Below are 23691 nucleotides of genomic sequence, written 5' to 3' on the forward strand. Positions count from 1 at the left end.
GATACAAACAAAATCATGGTTGTCACACAAGAACCAACCATCATGTAATCCAATAAAGATATACTTTGCAACAATAATCAAAATATCATTATGCAAAGTTCAAAGATCAAAATAGAAGGCAACAAAGAAAAAAAATGGTTGTAACACAAGAACCAACCATGTTGCAGTTCAAGTAAAACACTTTGCAGAAATATGAAGTTATCAAATGATATCATGCAAAGTTAAGCCAACGCTCAAAGATCAAAAGAGTTAATGTAATATATATTGCATGAGGACATGCAATAGCTTCAGTTGGGGGGTATGTTGAGTCTTTAAAATGTCATTCATTTCCATTACACTTTCACTATTATGTCCATTATATCACCTCCATTTCACTACTATGTCACCACCTTCATCCCACTTTCATTATCATTGGGCCACCTTTATGTTTTTCCAATATTTGTTATTTCTAAGCCTTTTAAGTGAATTTGTGGTTAAACATTAGAAAATAATGTGCATATGCTTATACCTAACAAATGGGTTGAGATTGTTGACATGTGTAGGTTGAAAGGAGGCTTCTAGAAGACCCTTATGTGGCACTCTAAGGCCAAATTCGAATTTGGTTGGAAAGAATCATGGGATCATGAGGATATGTGTCACATCTCCTAATTGTATTGTAACTCTAAAAAGACATGTGTCTTATCAGTTCCTATTTTGATTAGGACTCTAGAGGTAGAGGGAGAGATTCATGGACTATCATTAATGAGATGACTCTCATCTTTTTGTATAAATAGGAGATCTCTCTCCTTCATTTGTTAGTCTTTTTAGTCTATTTTAGCTTAAGCTTGTTTTGTAGTTCTTCCTTGATGGCTTTTGAAAGCTTTGGAGAACTTTGTTGTACTTTGTACTTTTGAAGAAATTGAATAAAGCTTTGATGTTCTCAACATGGAAGGAGATGTGAAGTAGATGTCATGGAGCATATTAGGATGTAAGGTAGAGTAGATTTCATTTTGTAAATATTGCTTTGTAGAATGTAAGGTAGATTAGATTTTTCATTCATGCAATTTTAATTCATGCAAGTGTGTTCAATTTTGCTTTGATTTCATAACTAGTGGCATGTGTGATCATCTTGTCTATGTTGCTGACCTTTATTTTTCTGCAGTTTGATTTTCATTAGTATCATTTCTTTAACTTGCACTTTACTTTCTGCTCTTAGATATCAAGTTGTTCATCTATTGATGGTTCTTTTTCCATAATCAAATAACTTTATTGGAGCCAAAATATCACTTAGTACAGCTTGGTTTAGTTTGCTTTAAGACTCACATTGCTGACTTGTTCATAACTGTTCTCACATGATAAATCTAGCTGAAAGGCAAAAAGGTTAAGTAAAGGTTAAAGTAGTGTGATTTGTCTCCTTTATGTAGTGTCACTTAGATTTCACATTGCTTAGATTAAGTTGAAGAGTTAAAATAGTGTGAGATAGTTGTTCTCACTTTTAATTGAATTTAATATAGATTTCATTTTTATTTTAAATCAGCAGCAGAGATACTGGGCCGATGTCATTAGTCCTTTATTTGATGTCTTTATTTTCCTTTAAGCATTTGATTTCATAGGTGGTAGAGGACCCCTGCCTTGTATAGTTGTCATTTTATTTTTGCATTTTATTTCACCATGTATATTAGCTGTACATAAATTGCTTTCAAGTTGATTGTAGATTAGTGATGCACATAGCCTTTTAATGAACTAATGACGTGATAGAATCATCTTGTCCTTTTGCTGGAGCAGCAAGGATACTGGGTCTCATAGTCATTCTCTTATTATTTGATTATTGCATTTTATTTCGATTGAACTAGTTGTATATTTACACTTTTGTTTAAATACTAACTCCATCAATAACATGTTTTAAGTTGCATTAAACACTTTAGAAAAGCAACAAGAACAAAACCCCAAAAACAACATAAACTATAAAATGACGAAGTAAGAGAAAGGTTAACTAAGCACATATGGTGCACCACACTTCATCAGTTTACGATACCCGGATTGATAATTTATGTAGAGCAATTTAAGACATTAAATTGACTAGACAGTCATCTTGCCCATTGAAGATCTTTACTGAGATAGACCGGAGAGAGCGCTCTCCTGCCCCGTAGGGCTAGCTACGAGGCTAAGTGGTTTGATGTTGCCTTGGAGTTTACCTTTCTCAGCCTGAGGTGAAATTTCAAGCGCTAACATATTGGCGACCATACTAGGGAGAACAAACTTGTTTGTGGATTGATGTGTTTGTTTCATAAGTCTTAGAGGGAGCCTGAAGTTATGCCAGGTAGCCTTCGAAACGCTTTTGCTTTGCATTAGCGGAAGTAGATAAACGCTGCTTCAGTCAATCTCCGTGAGCTTGTGAAAACAACACTTCGATTGCATTTTACCCCAGCACATGTATCAAGTTCAGATCTGATTGTTGATAGTGGACAACGATCAGACACTGACAAGGCTAAAATCATTCACTGGCGACTCCTTCACTGAAAACTCCAGAGACCAATGCTTCATGGTGACTTCACTGCAGAGAGATTAGTAGCTTTGAGCTTTTCAAGATGGATCGGATTGCAAGAAGATACGCTCCCCTGAGCCGAGATCACATCCCTGGTTTTCCAAATAAAATTCCGAAGGTAGATTGGTCAAGGAATTTGCCTACATTTAATGATGATGGTACGAAGGATGTTGCTTTACATCTAGTTAGATTTCATATGCATATTTGCAAGTTGAAGGTGGATTTTCCTGAAGATTGCTTGATGAAGATATTCTTGGCCACTCTGGAAGGTGAAGCCCAATCCTGGTATGAAAGTTTGCCGCCTGCTTGTATTTACTGTTTAAAGGATTTTCATGCTATGTTCATTGAACGATATAAGGACTCTTTTCCATCATTAAATTTAGTTCAAGACTGTTGCAAGCATGCTTATAGTTTTATTGAAAGCCTTGAGGAATATTATGAAGATGATAATTTTATGGATGTTGAGATTATGGAGGCTCTGTATGAGAATCCATTTCAGCAGCACACAGAAAACTTAGAGGATACCCATCAAGATGATCAGGAAATTTTGCAGCAGAATCAAGATCAGCAGGCTGAAGATTTCCATATGGTTGAAAATGAGGAAAGAGCAAATGTTGTTTCAGATCTGTCCATAGAAGAAGACAGCATGCAGGTAACGTAGGAAAGTAATGTTCCAATCTCAGAAAGTGATGATGATAAATCAGATCGGGAGATAAATTGTGATGAGGCAAAACATGTTGTTCCGGATCTCATAAAAGAGAGTTGTATTGTCGCGGCTGCCTCAAATGAAGAAAATGGAGTAGCAGACCTAAATGCTCTCATCTCACCAGCACTAGATCTTCATGAGGAGGTAGTTCATTGCCTCTGTGAAAAATAAGACAAGATCTTCGTTCAAGTAAGTGAAAAGGTTTCTCTGGATGAATCTATGATAGCTGATAGAAATGTTAGTGTTGGGTTTCACGAAACATCTGAAATTTATTTTCTCATGATTGATTAATGTAATGAGAATCTGGCTATCATATCATATGAGGATGACTTACCATATATTCAAACTACAAAAGATCAGACCATTCAGGATTCCATTTCAGATTCTTCCTCATATGTCTCATGTGTTGAAATGATTTTACAAGAGGAGATCTGCTCATCTACCTGTTCAGAATTTTTTGAGGCCCAGGAACATACTCTTTCTGAAGCACATGAGGAAGGCAGATCAGAAATTGAAGCAAAGGATACCTTGTTCTTTCAGCAGGAGGTGGCAATGTCAAGTCTTCATGTTTTTCAGGATCCAATGGCAGATTTGTTGCAGTCAACAGTGAAGGTGATTATTGCAGTATTCAGTGATGAAGGAGAATATGGTCAACTATGTTTTTGGATGCCCAGTGATAGGTTTGTACTGTTGACCAGAAGATCTGATCAGGAGAATCAATCAAGAAGGCATCTGCTTGATTGGTTGCATTGGAATTTTGATATAGTTTGATGTATATTGTCTTGTAAGAAACACAGGTGGTTGTCATCATGATTTCATATCTTGATGGACTGCTGCCCTTCAATAAGCTTTGTAAGTTGTTGTTTTTGTTAAGTCAGTCATGAGTCATTTAAGAGTCAGTTTTCAGTCATGTTGGTTTCATAATTGTGTTGGCTTGAGTCAAGTTTCAGTCAATAAATGTCTCAAAGTTTTATGTCGTTTGTCAAAATATTGACTCCATTGCCCAATGATGATAAAGCACTGGTCTGCTCTCCCAGAGGTCTAAGGTTCTTGGTACCTCCAAGGAGCTATCATCCCCATTAGAGCCAATGTTAGAGTCGGTCTAGTATCCCTCCATCAGCGATCAAAACTCTTTGCATTTGCATAAGTAGGTGTCTCATCAGTGTCATTTTTGCATTCCATTAGGCATGCCATAACCCTGATGGAGGAGCTGGTGCCTTTGTCCCCCTCTTGGCATTGCTGGATCAAGGTTGTTTAAGTCCTTAGACTCTTTCAAGCTTACTTGTCTTGTCTTGAAGTTAAATTCTAGGTCTAGGGTTTTGGTCAAGATTGTCTTCAAGGTCATGTCTCTGAAAGGTCAATAAGTGCCCAGCAAGCCAGAGGGATGATTTTCAAAGTATTTCTTCGAAAGATTCTATCTTGTACAGTTAAATTTCACCTTGGATTTAAAAAACCTGTTTTTAAAGCCAAGGTCATTTTTCAAAATTTTGTAAAAAATGGTAAAATTTCAAAAGGCTTCAAAGGACAGCATGTAACCCTGGCTCCCTTGCCAAGATCCCTCAGATGTTATCCCTGCAAAAAGTATCGAGCAAAAGCATCAAATTAGTCAATTTTAGGATAAAAGGAAACCAAAAACATCAAGTTTATAAAGTGTCAAAGAAAAACATTATAAAGTGGGTTTGGGCATGAAATTAATTCAAATCAAGGTTATAAAAGCCCAATCTCCCTCCATCGAGCCTCATTGTGCATCTAAGTCACTTGCAAGAGAGATTGGGCGAGAGATTGGACGAAGTTTTTGAGCTGGACAGGCGCGCGACCCGTTAGACCAGGCGCGCGACCCGTTGAGCGCCCTCCGACAGTGCAAATTTATAACGGGCGCGACCCGTCAGTGGCGCGCGACCCGTTGGGTGAGGCGCGCGACCCGTCAGCGCCCTCCTTATAAAACCGCCTGCAAATTTCACCAAGGAGCCACAAAATCGCCGGATTGTGTGAGGTAGGCCCTCCATCATAAAAAATTATTGCTTGTTACAGTTCAAGAAGGTCATGATTATATTTGTAAAGGTCTCCATTTGCAAGTAGAAGTCTCTATTATGCTTTGGCTTGAAGTTGTAAAAATTGCTAGGGTTTATTATGTTGTTTTGAGGTATCCCATTATTCTCATTTTTTCCACCTCCCATTACATTTTCCTTATCATTTTATGTAAATTTCCCTTCCAAATTTGTTAAAGAGCCCTAAACCCTACCCTTCTTCCCAAGAAATCAAAAGAAAAATTAAACCCTAGCCCTTCCTCCCATATCATTATTGTAAATAAATTTGCAAAATAATGTATATGCAATAATCCTTTCCCTAAACTCCCTGTTTCATTATTATTCCCAGTTTCCCTTTAAAATATCCCTTCCCTAACATTTCCCTTGTGCTCCTTGTCCCCTTGAAACAACATTTTAATCAGCAGTTTGCAAAGCAGAAATAGCAGTACATTTCAGCCACTTTGCTCCTAAAACAATGTCAGAAACCGAAACCAATTATGAGCAAAGTGATGACCATGCATCAGCTTCAGAGTTTGAGGAAGAGAGGAGGCCTCACAAGGGTGGAAAGGGCGGTCATCATAGGAGAGAGGAGCCCACCTCTTTGACCGATTTGCAGGCTTGTCCAATGGCAGTATCATGCTTCCGTTATATGTCTTGCTATGAGTTTTGCGAGAGGATCTCTCGGATTCAGCATCACAGGGAGTTGGCTCACTTATTTGTTTTGCATTTGCATGATGGACATGTGAACCTTGCCGGGGTGGATTTTACATTGACACCCGAGATGATTGCTCAAGCCACAGGGATACCTAATGTCGGAGAGGTGTGGAATAAGCGCAAGATGTTGGACAGTGCTCAGTTTGAGCCTTTCGTTAGACCCGCATTCATGAGACACTTGACAGGTGTGTTTCCCTTCAGATTTCTCAGGAGTGAGTATGCTCCCATGATGAGGCTTATCATGCTCTATTTTACCTATGAGGGCAGATTTTCACAGGTATATTCGTACCATATTCGCCTATTGATGCATTTCACACGGGTACGGATGATGAACATCCCTGTTTTCTTCTGCCAAAACATTGAGAGGATGGTGCCCGTGATGCAGCGGAAGAGCCCAGCACAGCAGTATAGGAGCCTCTACCATTATGGTTTGATTCAGCTTGTGGTCTTACATCAGTTGGCTCAGCAGGGCATCTCATGGGAGGAGTTCATCTCTCGTGAGTTCTTTACAGCACCACCACCACATCCGGAGATTGTTCATGAGGAAGGAGGACCATCATAGCAGCATGATATCCCTGAGACCAGATATGTCAGCTCTCCTCCATTGGTCACTTATCAGAGAGGCCAAAGGGCCTTATTTGCAGCAGCTAGGCGAGTACTTTCTCCACAGCAGGTGGAAGGGGTCTCGCCTTCTTCATCAGCACCACGAGTGTTATCTCCACACCAGGTGGAAGGGGCCTCGTCTCCGACAGCAGCACAGGTATCAGAGAGGGGCAAACAGCCCAGGATTGATGAGGGGCCATCAGGTGTTCCAGATATAGAGCTTGTTGAACTCAATGTCAGTTCTCCTAGCCAAGAGTCAAAGGAGATCATTCAGCACCTTAGAGCTGAAAATGATGCATTGCAGAAGAGATTAGAGGGGTGACAATGGACAATTGCATATCTAGAGCAGCGCAACAAACAGTTGGAGGATGAGCAAGCTCTTGATGAGTTGTGGAGGATTCGTGGAGACCGCATCTTGAATAGAAGAAGACCCGGTGATCTATTGCCTGCTGAGCGAGATTCCATGCTTATCCGGCTCAATGCTCACTTGGAGAGGCTGTTGGCTAAGGCCAACCAAGATAAGAAATTGTTGAGAAACATGAAGAACCATTATTGGGTGCGGATGCACGTGTGCAAGGCGAAGATGAAGGTGCTTCAAAGGCGGTTGGCCAAAGCACAAAAAAGGAGAAAAAGGCCCAATCCCCTCCACATCTTGGTTGAGGCTTCCTTGAAGGAGCAAGGCACTAAATAGCTCAGTCACAGCACAAATCCCAAGAAATTTTGAGCGTTTTGGGTCAATTTTGGTTTTTTCAGGCAATTTACAGGTTTTGCCCTTTTAACGGGTCTCACCCCCCGCGCGACCCTTTCACTTGGCAACTCTATTTTACAAAAACTTGGCATTTCCAGATTTGTCATGAAAAGTTACACATGCTCATCCATTGCCAAGAGATTTTATGAAGTTTTGGGCCTCCATAAAGTCAAAAAACAAGCAAAAAATGACTTTCTGCCACATTTTTGAGACACAGAAAGCAGTCTTGGGAGATTGCAATTTTGGAGGGGCAAATGATAACCAAATTCAGAAATTCCAGTTGGGTTGGAAAGTAGACTCACAAACCTTTACAACAAGCCTACTCTTGCCTCATTTGGGAACCTGAAAGTGCCCCAAAAGTGCTCTCAAAGGCGCGCGACCCGTCAGGCAAATTGCTCAGGATTTCAGCCTACAGCTCAACAAAACGTAGTTTTGACTGTGTTTGACTTTTTGGAGTTGATTTTTATCCTTCTTGTTGTAAATGATGTAAATTTATGACACTTTTACACTTATGTATCTCTTCTGGAAGATTCATTCATGAGATAGGTGAAAATTAAATGAATGAATTGGTTTCCTAGTTTATAGAGGCAAGTTGTTTTGACTGCCTAGTTTTCAGTGCTTAGTTTAGAATTGGTTGAAACAGCTCCTAGGATAGTGAGCTCGACCCCTAGAGGCAGGGAAAGATGTTAGATGATCTATATTATGTACTCTCTTGCTCATTTTCATGGTTGGACTCTTGAGGGAGAAGCTCTTATTGTATTATTCACTATATCTCTGCAATTTTTGGCAAAGGAAGACCAGGGTTTTGCAGTCCTTTTTGGGATTCTTGTGGTCACATGTATTGATGGTGTGTTTCTCTTTGTACTTGTAAGTGTGTTATGTGAACCATTTCCTTACTTTTCCTTCTGCAAATTAGGCAAATGAAGTGTTAAAGTAGAATTCATGACTGTCATGCTCTGCTTTTAAGTTTGCTTGATATCAATGTTTTCAACTGTTTAAGGGGAATTAAAGGTTATTGCTTGCTCTCCTTAACTCCTCATCAGTCATTCTCATCCATCCATCTCTATCAAAGGCATCAATACTGTTTCCTACCTCGCCCCAAAGAACTCCCTGCGAAAACTGTGTCCAATCCCCGCACCCGAAATTGCCATTCCCCAATTTTCCACCAAAACTTTAAAAATCCCAAATTAAACCTCTTGATCAGTTTACTAGCCTAAAATCAGTGTTTCCCTATTGGTCATCTCGCCCATTGAAGATCTTTACTGAGATAGACCGGAGAGAGCCCTCTCCTGCCCCGTAGGGCTAGCTACGAGGCTAAGTGGTTTGATGTTGCCTTGGAGTTTACCTTTCTCAGCCTGAGGTGAAATTTCAAGCGCTAACAGGTTGATGATCAATGTGAATGATAGTTTCCTTTCCCATCAAACAATGCTTCCATTTTTTCACACTTTGCACACAATTCTTTATCATATGTTGGATAGTTAACTACTGCACCATTAAAAGTTTTAGAATGGTAACAAATGGGCTTACCATGTTGCATCAAGACCACTCCCATAACATAGTCACTTACATCGGTTTGTACCTCAAATGGCTGTCTTAAATCAGGAAGTGCAAGAACTGGTGTTGTACTGATTCTTTCTTTCAATGCATCGAAGGCTTTCTACTACTTGCCTCCCCACTAAAAACCTTGTTTCACTTTTTTCAAGGCATGTAATGGAGTTGCAATTGATGAGAAGTTAGAAATAAACTTTCTCCAATATTGGGTTGCTCCCAAAAAGCTTCTAACCTTTGTTACATTACTGACCTTTGAGAGATCTATCTTCATTTCACCCCCTCCAACAATATGACCCAAATATACTAACAATTTTTTTCCAAATTCACATTTAGACATCTTTAAAAACAACTTTTCTTTCTTTAAGACATCTAAGACTTGATTAGCATGCTCTTCACAGTCCATTCAAGATGATTTCCATAGCCTTGAGTGTTAGGGGAGCTTTACTAGTCTTGCTGAAAATCAATATGTCATCTAAGTAGACTATCACAAAGTCATCAAGAAAAGGTCTTAATACATCATTCATAACTCTCATGAATGTTGCAGGAGCATTACAAAGCCCAAATGGCATAACCAACCATTCAAACAAACCTTGCTTTGTTTTGAAAGTTGTCTTCCACATTTCTCCTTCAACAATCCTAATCTGATGATAGCCACTTCTCAAGTCCAACTTAGTGAAATAAACAACATCTTTCAATTGATCAAGTAAATCATCAATTCGAGGAAGAGGGTAACGATTCTTTACCGTGATCTTGTTCAAGGCTCTGAAATCCACACACATGCGCCATGTACCATCTTTCTTTGGTACTAAAACAATTGGAGACCCGCATGGCAATGTGCTTGGTTTGATGACCCCTTTATCAAGCAACTCTTGGATTTGTTTCTTGATTTCTACATTCTCCATGACTGACATCCTGTACATGCCAATGTTTGGAAGAGGACAATCTTGCTGCAATTGGATCTCATGTTGGATTCCTCTTTTAGGAGGCAATCCTTCAAGTTCCTGAAACATCTTATCATAGGTGTTAACAACCTCAATGAAATCATGTTTTAATCTTGTATCGCATCCTTGGAAGGCATCATTTTCAACATTCTCTTTGGGTTTGATCATCAAGAGTACAAAATTCTTACTAGCATTAACAAGCGGCTTCATTTGTCTAGCATTCACAAGTGATAAATTCAACTTCTTGCTATGTTCTCTAACAATGTACTCAATCCCATTTTTAAACAAATGATATTTGTGCTCATGGTGATGAAAGATGGTGTTATGACACCAACTCACAAAAATATAGAAAAGATAGATAAACGCCTTAGAAATAAGCCTCTTCGAGGGGGAAACCTCCTTTACATTACACAAATGAACAATTCTTAGATGATTCAAATGACAAAACCTCCTTTCTATATATAGGAGTTTAAGGGGTCACAATATAACCAAATCCGACCTAACAATAATAATATAAAGGCACAAAAATAATAATAGTGGGATTCTATGGGGCACAATAATAACAATATGGGGACAATAGGGGCACAACAATAACAATAAGGGATACAACGACAATAGTAATGGGGGAATCACTAGTATTATAGGGACCTAACATGCCCCTCTCCTTCAAAAAAGTGTTGTCCTCAATGCTTGAGTAGTTCTAGATGCTTCTGTATAAAATTCTCATCCTCCCATATGGAATCTTCAACAGGTAAGTTCTTCCACTTGATGAGATACTCTAAAATTGATCAATTTTGTAGCTGTCGACTTCTTGTTTCTTTGACTGCTTCAGGTTCCAATATGACTTTTCCTTCCTCATCAAGTTCTGGCAATATTGTTTGAACTGGAAGCTTATCACCTATAACCTTCTTTAAGCATGAAACATGGAAAACTAGGTGCACTCGGGAAGCTGCAGGAAGCTCCAATTTGTATGCCATAGTACCTATCTTTTGCAACACCTTGTACGGACCATAATACTTTGGTGATAATTTATTATCCTTCTTAGCTTTCTTGAGGGACATTTGTTTATATAGTTGTAGCCGTAGGAATACCCAATCACCTACATTAAAACTTCTTTCGCTGCGATGTTCATCTACCTGCTATTTCATTCTATTTTGCGCCAAGGTGAGGTTATCCTTTAAGAGTTGGAGAACTTGTTGTTGATGCTCGATGTGATCTTCCACTACTTGAACCTTAGATTTTTCTCTTAAATATGATGTAATGGATGGTGGATGATATCCATAAAGTGCCATAAATGTGGTCATTTTGGTTGCAGTATGGAAGCAGGTGTTATACCACCATTCAGCCAGAGGCAACCATCTGACCCATTGTGTCTGTTTATCATATATAAAGCAATGAAGATATCCTTCCAAACATTTGTTTACTATCTTAGTTTTCCCATTAGATTGAGGATGATAAGATGAGCTATGAGCTAACTGAGTACCAAGACAAGAAAATAATTTTGTCCAAAAATTTCCAGTGAAAATGGGATCTCTGTTGCTTACAATAATCTTTAGGTTTCCATGTAGCTTTTGAATTGTTTCCATAAATGCAGTAGAAACTGTACTCGCTTTAAATGGATGAGATAATGCACAAAAGTGTGCATACTTGGTAAGTTTGTCAAATACCACCATGATAACACTCTTTCCTTCGGACTTGGGTAAACCTGTGATAAAATCCATTGAAACCTCCTCCCAACGTTGGCTTGGAATGGATAAAGGTTGTAATAGTCCTGGGGTCTTAATTGTTTCAACTTTATTTTGTTGGCAAACCAAACATTCCGGCACAAACTTTTGAATATTCAAAATAAGGCCATCCCAAAAAAAATCCTTCTTAACCCTATGGTAGGTCTTTAGAAATCCTAAGTGCCCTCCTAAGGGAGAGGTGTGCAATTTCCTAAGAATCTTTTGTTTGAGTTGGGAATTCTTACATAGGTATAACCGATCCTTGTACCATAACGAATCATTTTTCCAGCTAAATATATCAGATGTATTGGGATCTTGTTATATCTTTTGAATGAGTGCCCACACTTCCTCGTCATTCTTCCATTCATCCCTTGCTTCGTTAATCCAATTTGGTTGGATAATAGAAATGGCACAAAGAAATGCTTCCACGTCCTCATCCTTTCTTGAGAGTGCATCTGCCACAACATTTTGCTTCCCTTTTTTTGTAGATGATTTCAAAGTCATAACCCAACATCTTTGTGACCCATTTTTTTTGCTCTTCTGAAGATAATCTTTGTTCTAAAAAGTATTTAAGACTATCATGATATGTTTTTACCTTGAAGTGTCTTCCCATTAGGTAGGGTCGCCATTTCTTAAGTGCATGTAGTATTGCCAACATTTCCTTCTCATAAATAGCTTTGTGTAAATACTTTCCTTTGATTGGACGACTTTCGAAAGCAATGGGTCTTTCTTCCTGCATTAAAACAGCACCAATCCCATTTCATGAGGCATCACATTCCACAATAAAGGTTTTTATGAAGTCCGGTGTAGCTAAGACTGGTGCTTGGCACATTGCCTCTTTAAGATGTTCAAAGGCCTTCGTTGCTTCTGGAGTCCATGAAAATGCATTTTTCTTCAATAATGTTGTTAGAGGTGTTGCTATTCTCCCATAATTCTTAACAAACTTGCGATAATACCCTATCAACCCGAGAAATCCTCGTAGATGCTTTATGGATGTGGGGATTTTCCATTCCTTAATAGTTTTAATTTTTCTAGGGTCTACCTTAACACCTTCATGAGATACAATATGACCTAGATATTCCACCTCTTGTACTCCAAAGAAACATTTGGAGATTTTGCATATAATTGTTTCTCCTCCAATAGTTTGAGCACCATGCCAACATGTTGGACATGATCCTTCCAAAACTTGCTATAAATTAGTATATCATCAAAAAATACTAACACAAATTTAGAAGGTGCGTTAGTAAGGCCAAAAGGCACGACCAAAAATTCATAATGACCCTCATGAGTTCTAAATGTTGTTTTTGGAATGTCTTCAGTCTTCATTCTTATTTGATGATATCCTAAACGAAGATCCAACTTGGTGAAGTAAATTGATCCCTGCAATTCATCCAATAATCCATCAATGACGGGAATGGGAAATTTATCTTTAATAGTGAGCTTGTTGAGCTCCCTATAATTTGGACACATGCGCCATGATCCATCCTTCTTGTGAACAATTACTAATCGAGCAGAGAAAGAACTTTGACTAGGTTGAATTATACTAGCCTCTAGCATTTCTACAACCATATGTTCAATTTCACTCTTTTGGAGATAGGGATATCTGTAAGGCCTGATGTTTGGAGGAACACTTCCTGAAATCAAATTAATAGCATGATCTTGATCACGAATAGGTGGGAGGCCTTTCGGAGTCTCAAATACCTTGGAATGATTGTCCAAGACTTTTTGGAGATTTGGAGAAATGGATGATTTCGATGTGGGAACCTCTAGTGAACATAATTATGCAATTATCCCTCGTTGTTCCTTCTTTAGAAGCTTTGTCATTCCGTTAGAGTTGATTATCTTTCCCGGTTTCCTTGCGATACCCCTTAATTCAACTTCCTTTCCTTCTGAAGAGAATTTCATGAAAAGTTCTTGAAAATTAAAAGCTATTGTACCCAAGGATTGTAGCCATTAGACTCCTAGTACAACATCAACACCACCCATTGGAATGGAAAGAATTGGGCTATTCAATACATATTCTCCCATGGATAGCTTGATATTATGGCACTTTCCTGAGCAATTTATGGTTCCTCCACTTGCAACCATCACTTGACACGTTGGTGCTGGATATAGGAAGCAATTCAATTCCTTGGTTATCTTACAATGAATAAAATTATGGGTACTTTCCGAATCAATCAACACTATTACCTTTTTCTTCTTGATATGCCCTTCTATCTTGATAGTTTGAGGAGTGGTAATTCCAACCAATGCATTACAAGAAATGGTCGGATTCGTTTCTTCTTTTTCTACGGTTTGTTCCTGGTGTATATCCTCTTCTTGTGACATTTCTTGTTCCTTTTCTTCCTCCTCTTCACAATCTACGTAAAATAATTTATTCTCGGCACACTTATGACTTTTAGTGTATTTGCTATCACAACTGTAACAAAACCCTTTTTCTCTTTTTTCTTCCAATTGTTATGGTGTCAACCTTGTAGGTTGTGGATGGCTAGGGGCAACAACACTTCCATCTTTATGATTGCGAGTGGTAGGCTTCCTTGTTGCCATAATTTTGCTTTCCATTTTTCTAGCCAACCGAAATGCCTTCTCTAATGAATCTGGTTCCCAAAAGCGAACCTCATGTTGGATGTTATCTTTTAAAGTCCCTATGAACACATCAATCCTATGCTCCTCTGGAATATCTTTTACCCTTATATTCAATTTTTGGAAGTCATCAATGTGCTCCATCATTGAACCCTTTTGTTTGAGATTTATCAATTGGCTAAAAAAAGTGTTGCTTTTTGTGTCCTCATAATGTGCTATCATTTCATCCATAAAATAGCCCAAGTGACAATTTGTTTACAAGAGCAAAGCCATTGATGCCATACAAACTAATTTGGTTCCAAATATAAAGTTGTAATGCGTACCTTTTGTGTTTTTTACACATTATGGAGATCGAAAAATTGCCCCATCTGTAGTATTCATGTTCCGGGATCTTTGCCATCAAACTTCCTCATATCGATCTTTGGAACATGGTGGTTTTTCGATCCAACATTAGACTCTATGAAATCATGATTAACATTTATTTAGTTCTCATCATGTGTTTCCTTTACTACCCTTTCGCTATTAGTAAGTATTTATTGTAGAAACTTTGTCAAATCTATCTTCAAATCTTCCATGCCTTTCTTTAAATCATCCATCTTAGCTTCCACGCTATCCATCTTAGCTTCCACGCCGTCCATCTTAGCTTCCACGTCATTCATCTTAGCTTCTATCCCTTTCTTTAAACCATCCATCTTAGCTTCCACGCCATACATCTTAGCTTCTACGTCTTTCTTTAAACCATCCATCTTAGCTTTTGTTACTTTTTGTGAGAGTGAAATTTGTTGCACTTGGTCTCGTAATTATGATACATCATGTTGCATTTCTTCCTCTTTTTCATGAGTCATGCTAGAGCTTTTAGGTTGCTTGCTAGGTGTTTCCATTTTCTTTCTTCAGGGCATCAATTACCGATAATAATGCTTCACTATGCCCTTTGAATTCCTTCAAACTAATTTTTCAAACCAAGCTTATGCAAAAATTAAAAAAAAAAAAAAAACTACACACATTTTTTCACTTTGTAGAAGCTCGATATTGAATCTGATGTATCTTTGTAATTTTGGATCTCCAAGATCTGAAATTTTTTCCTGCAGTAACCCTCTGAGTAATCTTTATAACCCTGCAAGTCTGATCAAGATTGGATTCTCCAATGAAGAGTTATGCCAAATCTCCCACGATGCCCTGAGTATAGACTGGTCCAGTAGAGCGAACTTGTACGACATGTCGCGGGTCATTGTTTCAACCTTAGGTTCTGAAAATGATGCCCAAAAAACTACAGTCCATCCTTTTTCTGTAACTTCTTACAAAAATTCAATCTGATGCTAAGAGCAAAAGTTATTACGATTTTCCCAAGGTCATCTGTTTGGAATGTAATTCGGGGATCTGCAAAAAACTAACTTCCTCAGATTATATCTCCGAAAAGATAGCGACATAGATTTGAAATTCAAGTTCGAGGTTTAAACTGATTCTGTCTCAAATGGTTTTTTTTTTAGCTTCTGAAACTTTGTAGCAAAAAATTTATAGCGAAAATGCCACGATGACCTGTTTGGAGCAGCGAAACCCTAGAATCCAAAACTCTGATACCAAATGTTGTGACACCAACTCACAAAAAGATAGAAAATATAGATAAACACCTTATAAATAAGCCTCTACGAGGGGCAACCTCCTTTACATTACAAAAATGAACAATTCTTAGATGATTCAAATGACAAAACCTCCTTTCTATATATAAGAGTCTAAGGGGTCACAATATAACCAAAGCCGACCTAACAATAATAATATAAAGGCACAAAAATAACAATAGTGGGATTCTATGGGGCACAATAATAACAATATGGGGACAATAGGGGCACAAAAATAACAATAAGGGATACAATGACAATAGTAATGAGGGAATCACTAGTATTACAGGGACCTAGCAGATGGCTCTCCTATCATATAGATATGAGCTTCCCAAAACAATACCACAAATATAAAGTAGAATTACATTGAGTTCTACCTCATCTATAAAGTTTGTAGTGATGGTAAATTTCAGTTTACATCTTTTTGTCATGCAATTTTGCATTGTCACATATCCATCCTAAAGGATAAGGTTTAGGATGAGGAATGGTTTCCAAGTTTAATTTCTTAACAATATCTTTTGAAATAAGGTTTGCTTGTGATCCACTATCAAACAAAGTATCTATCTTGGTATGTTTTGAAATGAATCTAATGTGGAAAAGCTTTATTCTTTCTTTTTCATGTTGAGTTTCATTGAGGTTACTAGAAGAACTAGTACTTGCAATAGAGTCCTTACCTTTAAATCTCATGGTTGTGATCTTTGTTTCATCCCTAGAATCAGATCCTAAATCATGTTGTGTAGTTGTAGCAGTCTTTTGTTTCCCTTTGTTGTTAAACTTTTTGGGTCTCATCTCAGGATGAAGTTTCCAATAGTGGTATTCATCATGGCCTTCTTTTGAACAATGTTTACATGTGAGTTTTTCTCCCTCCTTCTTAACTAAAGCATTCTTCTTCCCTTTGCCTTTGAATTCCCCCTTTCCTTTGTCTCCACTATTGAATGGCTTATTGATACCCTCTTGGGGAACATTCTTCCCTCTTGCTTCTAAATGAGTTGCTTATACACAAACTTCATCTAACTTTGTAGGGTTAAACATGAGAATTGTGTGTCTCAAATAACTATGTAAACCTCCAATATATTTTAGTAGAGTGTCTTGAGAGGATAAATCTATAACCAAAATCAAAGCTATTTTCCTAAATTCTTGAGTTTATCTTTGCACACTTTGACCCTTAGCTTACCTAAAGTTTTGACAATCCATTATAGCTTTTTGCATGTATGCTAATGGATAAAATTGTCTTCTTATTGCAACAAAAAATCATTCCAAGAGGATTAAACCTTACCACTTTTTGTCATGTCCTCTTGAGTTTTAGCCTCCCACCAAATGAGTGCTACACTTTCCAACCTAAGTGAAGCAAGTTGAATTTTGGTTGCATCATCCTTGATTCTTTATATCCTGCAATACACTTCAATCTGACGAACCCAATTATCTAATTCTTAGCATTTACCTCTCCATTGTACATAATCAATTCAAACTTTATGTCAAGCTTTAACAAATGAGTTTTACCATGTCCCTTTGGAGAATGTGGAGTTGTTTGTGATAGGGTAGAAGTAGAAGAAGATGGATATGAGGATGGAGGAGAAGGTGGCGGTCTGTCACCATCCCCTCCATTCCCTTTTGAAGGTTTGTCTCCATTTCCTTTTGGAAGTTTTGAGCTCTCTCCTTGCAACCTTGAGTTCCTCTCCTCATAAAGAACTTTCACCATTTCAGACATTTCAAAGAAAGATTTTCTGAAAGTTATCTCATCTTCAAACATCCCTTCATGACCTTCTTCATGTGCCATGACTGGTGAAGCTTAAGATATGTGTGTTCTCCTTGAAACAATTTGAGATCTTGGCTCCACAATCTCTCCTTCTCCTCTTTTGAGCTTCAACCTTGTAAGCATCATAAAACACTTGCAAACAAAATCAAACCTTCAAAATAACCTTGAGCTCTGATACCAAACTGATATGTTATACAAACTTGAAGGTGATAGGAAAATTTGCAAGTAAAATTTTATGTCTTTTAGGCAATGGATCACTTTGCAAAATCACATAAAATAATGGTTTTAAAACTCATTTAACAACATAAAAATATATAGACAAATATACCATATATAGAAACACAAGACAACAAAATGATAAAGTTCACCCCTCCTAGGCTACATCTCTTGGTCTAGCTTCCAATGTTGGGCCTCTTTCATTAAGTTCTCAAATTTGTGTTTACGTGGATTTAAAATGCTTGGAATGTAAAAATAATGTCTCCAATGGCTCCAAAACAATAAAAAAACCCCAAGTTGGGCTCTTTTTTGTCTGAATTTGGCAAAAAACTGAAGAAGTTGTGTTCTAACGAAGTGTTTCTGCTAACAGCTTTACAAACTCGACTCCTTTGCTAATTGTTCTACGAATTCTACCATTCCAAGGAATGCCGAGCACCATTTTTGCCCTGCGCCGACGAGATTCCTGCCAGTTTGGGTGCAATTTGTTGGTTCGTTTAAATTCCCAATGATGCCTTTTGGAGGAAAACTAGGGCCATGCGCCCAGGGGTTGCGACTAACTGCTCGCCCCAGTCAGCATAGCCTCCAGTCTTTCAGCCACGGTTCTGTTGCGTCATGAAACCCAGGGTTGGCCCCCAATTCTTCGCATCTATCGCCAAGCTCCGCCCTGCCTCCACCATTGGTTGCATGGCTCTTGGTTAGACCTTGGGTTGGGGCTAAGCCTCGAACCCTTGGTCGCTTTGCCTGCAGTCTAATGGGTTGTGTAGTTATTAGGGGCTTAGTCCCAACCCCTTCCCCAAACCTTTAATCGCTGAAAAATTAAATACATATTCACTATTATAGCTATTAAGAACCACCCAACAGTTTATTGGTAAGGCGCTTGACTTGTCTGCATGAGGTCCTGCGTTCAATCCTCCCCGATGGCAGTTCATCCTTAATTTTTTTTTGCACAGTACCGAGGTGTCACGTGGAAGCCCAGGATTGGGCCACGTGGCACCCATCTATTGGTCCACTTAAAAATTCCAACAACTAATCAAATCCCTCAATCCCTGAGCGTGGCACCTGGTATAGGGTTTGCAATGTTCATGTACACACATATTCTTGCATACGAGGTATATCTTCCTCTTTTAGTTGATTCCGCTATCTTTACGAAACTGCCTATGGTGTTCCCTATTCCTTCAAGAATCTCTAGGTCCCAGAAATCCATAGGTAGTCCAAACAGTCTAACCCATACAGGTGCTGCTAGGAATTTTTCTTTGTCCGGGTTGTAGCATTCCTCCCAATACCTCATAAATAAACCTGCATTGTTATGGAAATATGGTCCGTTTTCAAAAACTTTCTCTTTGTCTTGCAGGTTTGAGAAGATTACTGTAAAGAATCTGCGTGCGCCCAGCTTCAGTTCAATGTGGCCGTGTGGCTGCCATTTCTGCTGGATCCATCTTGTCAGTTCTTTTTCTGAGGGCCAAACTCCGATGAACTTGCAGATCAATGCATGGTCCTTCATATAGCTTCTATACCTTTCCAGTTTGTTCATCGGAATGACAAACCTCGGTTTCTCCGCTGCGCAGGGCAGACATCTTCCTTTGCTTCCTGCTTGCCAGCGTGCTCCCAGGACTGGTCCCGGTGTCCTTTGTTCAGCCTCCACTTTGTTGTTGCTTGTTCCTTCTCCCACTGTCGCGTCCCTGTAGGAGGGGATCTCTCCCCTCCTAGTCTCCTCTGCCATTTCTGAGCCGCCTGTTCACTTTTTTTCGTGCCTGTCCGCTTGTTTTCGAGGTATTCCACGCCACCTACCTCATGGGCGCAGGGTCATTAGGGTTGTAGAGCTCCAAGAATCCCTCATCGTTTTCTACCCTCATTTTAATGTTTTAAAGTTTGTATAGAACTTTGGCTAAAGTGAAAGAATGAAAATAATCCAACATATATTAATACATGATCGACACACTATGATCACAATATACTAGCTTCTACAAATATAATAAGAATGATTATGGAAATTATTACTACCACATTCTTTTTTTATGCTTATTTGGAAAAAAATTATTAGGAAAATAAATGAGACACTAGATGTCTCTATCTAAAGTTGCACGAGCCACATGCATTAGTTAATTGATGATATATATCAATATTCTAGACATATTTTATTATTCTATAGTGAAAAATTATTTATAGATTTGAGTGGTGTCATAAATTAGATGATTTTATAAAGTTTACATAGTTAATATTTTATGTTCATGTGCTATCAAATTAGCATTCAGAGTTGAGATTGGATTTGATTATGGCTTGCATATGATTTTTTTTTAGGGATGCATAAGTATGGAACTAGTATACATGGAATATGAGCATCATACCATTGAATTGTGATAAATTTTTAAGTATAAATTCACATGGAAACCCTTCGGTACTTCCTTGCATTTCATGGATGTTAGCATGCTTGATTGGTAAGAACAAAAAGAGAGGTATGTGAGCCAACTTGGGGGATCAACCCCGAGATCTGTTGCATGATACTCGAAGCACCCAACCACTTGAGCTAGCCCATTGGGTTATTGGCTTCTAAAAATGTCGGGCTAAATATTTACACTATTAATTCCCAACATCAAATTGTCAAGAAAAGGTAGTCATAGACTTAGAGGTGCAAGCACAGGAAATGCAGGACTGGAGCATCGTCTAGCCTCTTCCAAAGTAGGCGACAATATGAGCAAAGTAAAACAAACTGCAGGAAATTACCACTAAGGATTCATGACTGGGACACATAAATAACTTGTGTTATAAAGGCTCAAATCACAGTCTTTCATGTGAGATGAATCGTGAGTAGCTTACTTTAGTTATTTTGTCCTTCAATGGATTCTTGCAATGGTTAGCTAATCTATGAGAAAACCAAATTAAACTAAATAAACAAATTGCAGGAAATGTTTGATATCACAAGAGTTTTCACTTAATGGCACATGTAGGTGAGTGGTGAGATCTCTTGTCTTAACCTTTCATGTTCTTTAAAATAGAAAACAATAATTCTAACATACAACTCGAGAAATAGAGTTTGCAAAGAAATATATGATACTAAATGCATGCAAACAGAGCAAATAATAAATTTAAATTAAAAATATAATGAGCAACATATTACCAACTTTGAGGGGCCCTCCCCAGCTGGCAACTGCTACTAGAGGCACTTCAAATGAACTCCAAGGATGCACCACAAATTTGGAATCAATCACCTTCCATATATTGAAAATAATGCTCAAATTACAACAATGAAGTCATAACTCTCTTCCTCCTCCATTACAAAAGAATGATCATAATAACTAAAATCTCCCTTCTCACAACCCTATGAGGCTTATTTATACATGAAATCCATCGAGAAATGGATAAAATTGAATTCCCTTGACTTAGACTTTGGTTAAAACCAATTTTACAATTTTTAGAATGAAATCTCAAAAATTTGGGTTTTTATGCAGAAATTACAAATTTGGGTCAAAGACCCTTCGATACCTCTCTATCCTTTGCGAATTTTTAGAAACCATTTATGGGCTTTGTAGTTAGCTATGTTTTCTCGAAACCCATTTGGCCATTTGGAAATATCTTTTTCCATTTGCACGCAAATCAAGGCAGAAGTTGGCAGTTTGAGATTTTTACTATTTCTTTTGCATAAATATTCCCCCTGATCTGGAGGTCCACACGTGCAGGCTAGGCAAATTCTAACACAAGTTTCTGCATGTTGACATCATTCCCAACAAAACCCATGTCCCCGATTTTCTTCTAGAAACTTCCAAAATTTTGACTTTAATTCAGTACCGAATGAGCACAGTCTCATACCGAATGAGCACAGTCTCATACCGGATGAGCACAGAGCACGGAGCACAAAAATAGGTACCGAATGAGCACAAAACATAGAAATAGGTACCGGATGAGCACAGTTTTGTAATTAAACCATCATCAGCAAAACTATTGTATAATCATCATTTTAATCACTAAAATTATGGAAAAATATGTATTGACCACATAGGATGAATAACAAGAGATAATGGAGGTTTATGGTGTAATTTGGGATATATTATTGACGAAATGCAGGGAGAAGGTTGTAATTATGAGTGTATTTATATAGCAAAAAATATGACAAAACTAGAGCCCAACAATAGGGTAGCTTAGCCTCACTTGAAGACACAATTCAGTCAAGGCAATATGAACCAAGAAAAGGTGTGAATATCACAAGAGAGAAGCCTCATCACCAAGTGAAGGAAAGAGGAAGACAACCGAGCCATTTTTCTGATATGTTTTGGGTTGATTCACTCCACACGTGTGAAGAATTTATGTTGTCCAAACTGCAGAAGGAGCTGAGGTATTACAGTCACACTTGAAGGTCAAATCAAGGAGAAGATTAAGGTGTATCTCAAGTCGAGTTGACAAAGAAGAAACCTCCAACTAGAGCAAAGAGAATCAAGGTTCTAAAGTTGGTCAATCACACATGCTAGGGTTTCTGAGGGAGGGTTAAGAACTGCAAGATTGATATAAGGGACTGAAATCTGAAGGATAGTTGAGTTAGTGGGTGAAGGAAGAATTTTGACCATCATTGTCTCAAGGAAGAAGAAGTTGAATCTAGAAGGCTTGTGACTTGGTCTTGGAGAGGTTGTTGTGTCAAGGGTCTTGGTCTTGGTCTTGGTTTTCGTCAATTGAAGTATCTATAAGAATAAGAATTTGTTTGGGTTTTTCTCTCAAGTTGGAGAGATTTTGGCCCTGGCCGATCGCCTACATTTTGTGTCTGTTGTCTCTTTATTGTTTATGCTTTGGTAACTGTTTGATGAAGAATAACATTATAATAAGATAAGCAAAGAGAAGATCCTAATCTAAAGAAGTAAAATACATTCACAAGCAGTTATCATATGAAAGAAATCTCCTAATCCTAATGCCCTAGATTTCTCAACAACCATCTCCCTCCTTATCTCCTCTCTCACATTCTATCCCCCCTCCTTTTGTGTGTCTCCCTCTCTTTTTCCCTCCCCTCCCTCTCTCTCTCCTCTCCTTCTCTCTCTCTTCCCTCCTCTCCTATCTCACTCACTCCCCATCTCTCCCCTGTCACTCACTCTTTTTCTCCACCTCTAATCTCTCTATGTCTTTGTTCTTCCCTCTCTCTCCCCCTCTGACCCCATCTCTCTCTCCCTCTCCTTCTCTCTCTCTTCCTTCCTCTCTCTCCCTTCCTCTCCTGACCCCCTCTCTCTCCTCTCTCTTTTCCTTCCTCTCTCTCCCTTTCTCTCCTAACCCCCTATCTCTCTCTCCCCCATCTCTCTTTTTTTACCCTCCAACTTTGTCAATATCTCCCTCCCTCTCTACCCCATCTATTTCTATGTCACCCTCTCTCTCTCTCTTCTTTTTCTCTCATTTTCTCTATCCTCTCCTTCTCTTTGTCTTCCCTCCTCTTCTCTCTCCCTCTCTCTCTACCCATTTATCTCTATGTTTTTGTTCTTCCCTCCCTCTTTCTCCCTCCCTTTGTCCTCTCCCTCCCCTCCTCTCTCTCTTCGTCCATCTCTCTCCCTCTCTCTTACACCTCCATCTCTCTCTGTGCTCCCCATCACTCTCTCTCTCTCTGTTGTCCAGCTCTATCACTATCATCATTTGTCTCTCCCTCTCCTCGCCCTCTCTCTCTCTATCAATGTGATGGAGAATATTCACTTTATGCAATCAATGTTATATGTAATGTCTAAAATATTTTACATTTTAATTTTTCATTGTGAAATGAGTTATGGTTTTTCCGCATGTGATATTAATAAGCCATGGTATTGGCCTATAGTATTGTAACAAAATCAATTTACAAGTAAATAGTATCCATGGTAAAGTGGGGGTGTATATCCATGGTTGAGAAACTTGTTATATTGTAAGTTTATTCTAAGTATTAAGTTTTCTGTGTTTATTAATTAAATTTAAATATGGTTATGGAATCATTACAATTGAATGTTGATCACTATTGGTTTATCATCAAGCAATGATAAACCATCCAAA

The sequence above is a fragment of the Pinus tabuliformis genome, chromosome 3_2 (assembly GCF_031772625.1).
Source record: "Pinus tabuliformis cultivar Carrire ecotype Pingquan chromosome 3_2, CPIR1, whole genome shotgun sequence".
NCBI lineage: Eukaryota > Viridiplantae > Streptophyta > Pinopsida > Pinales > Pinaceae > Pinus > Pinus tabuliformis.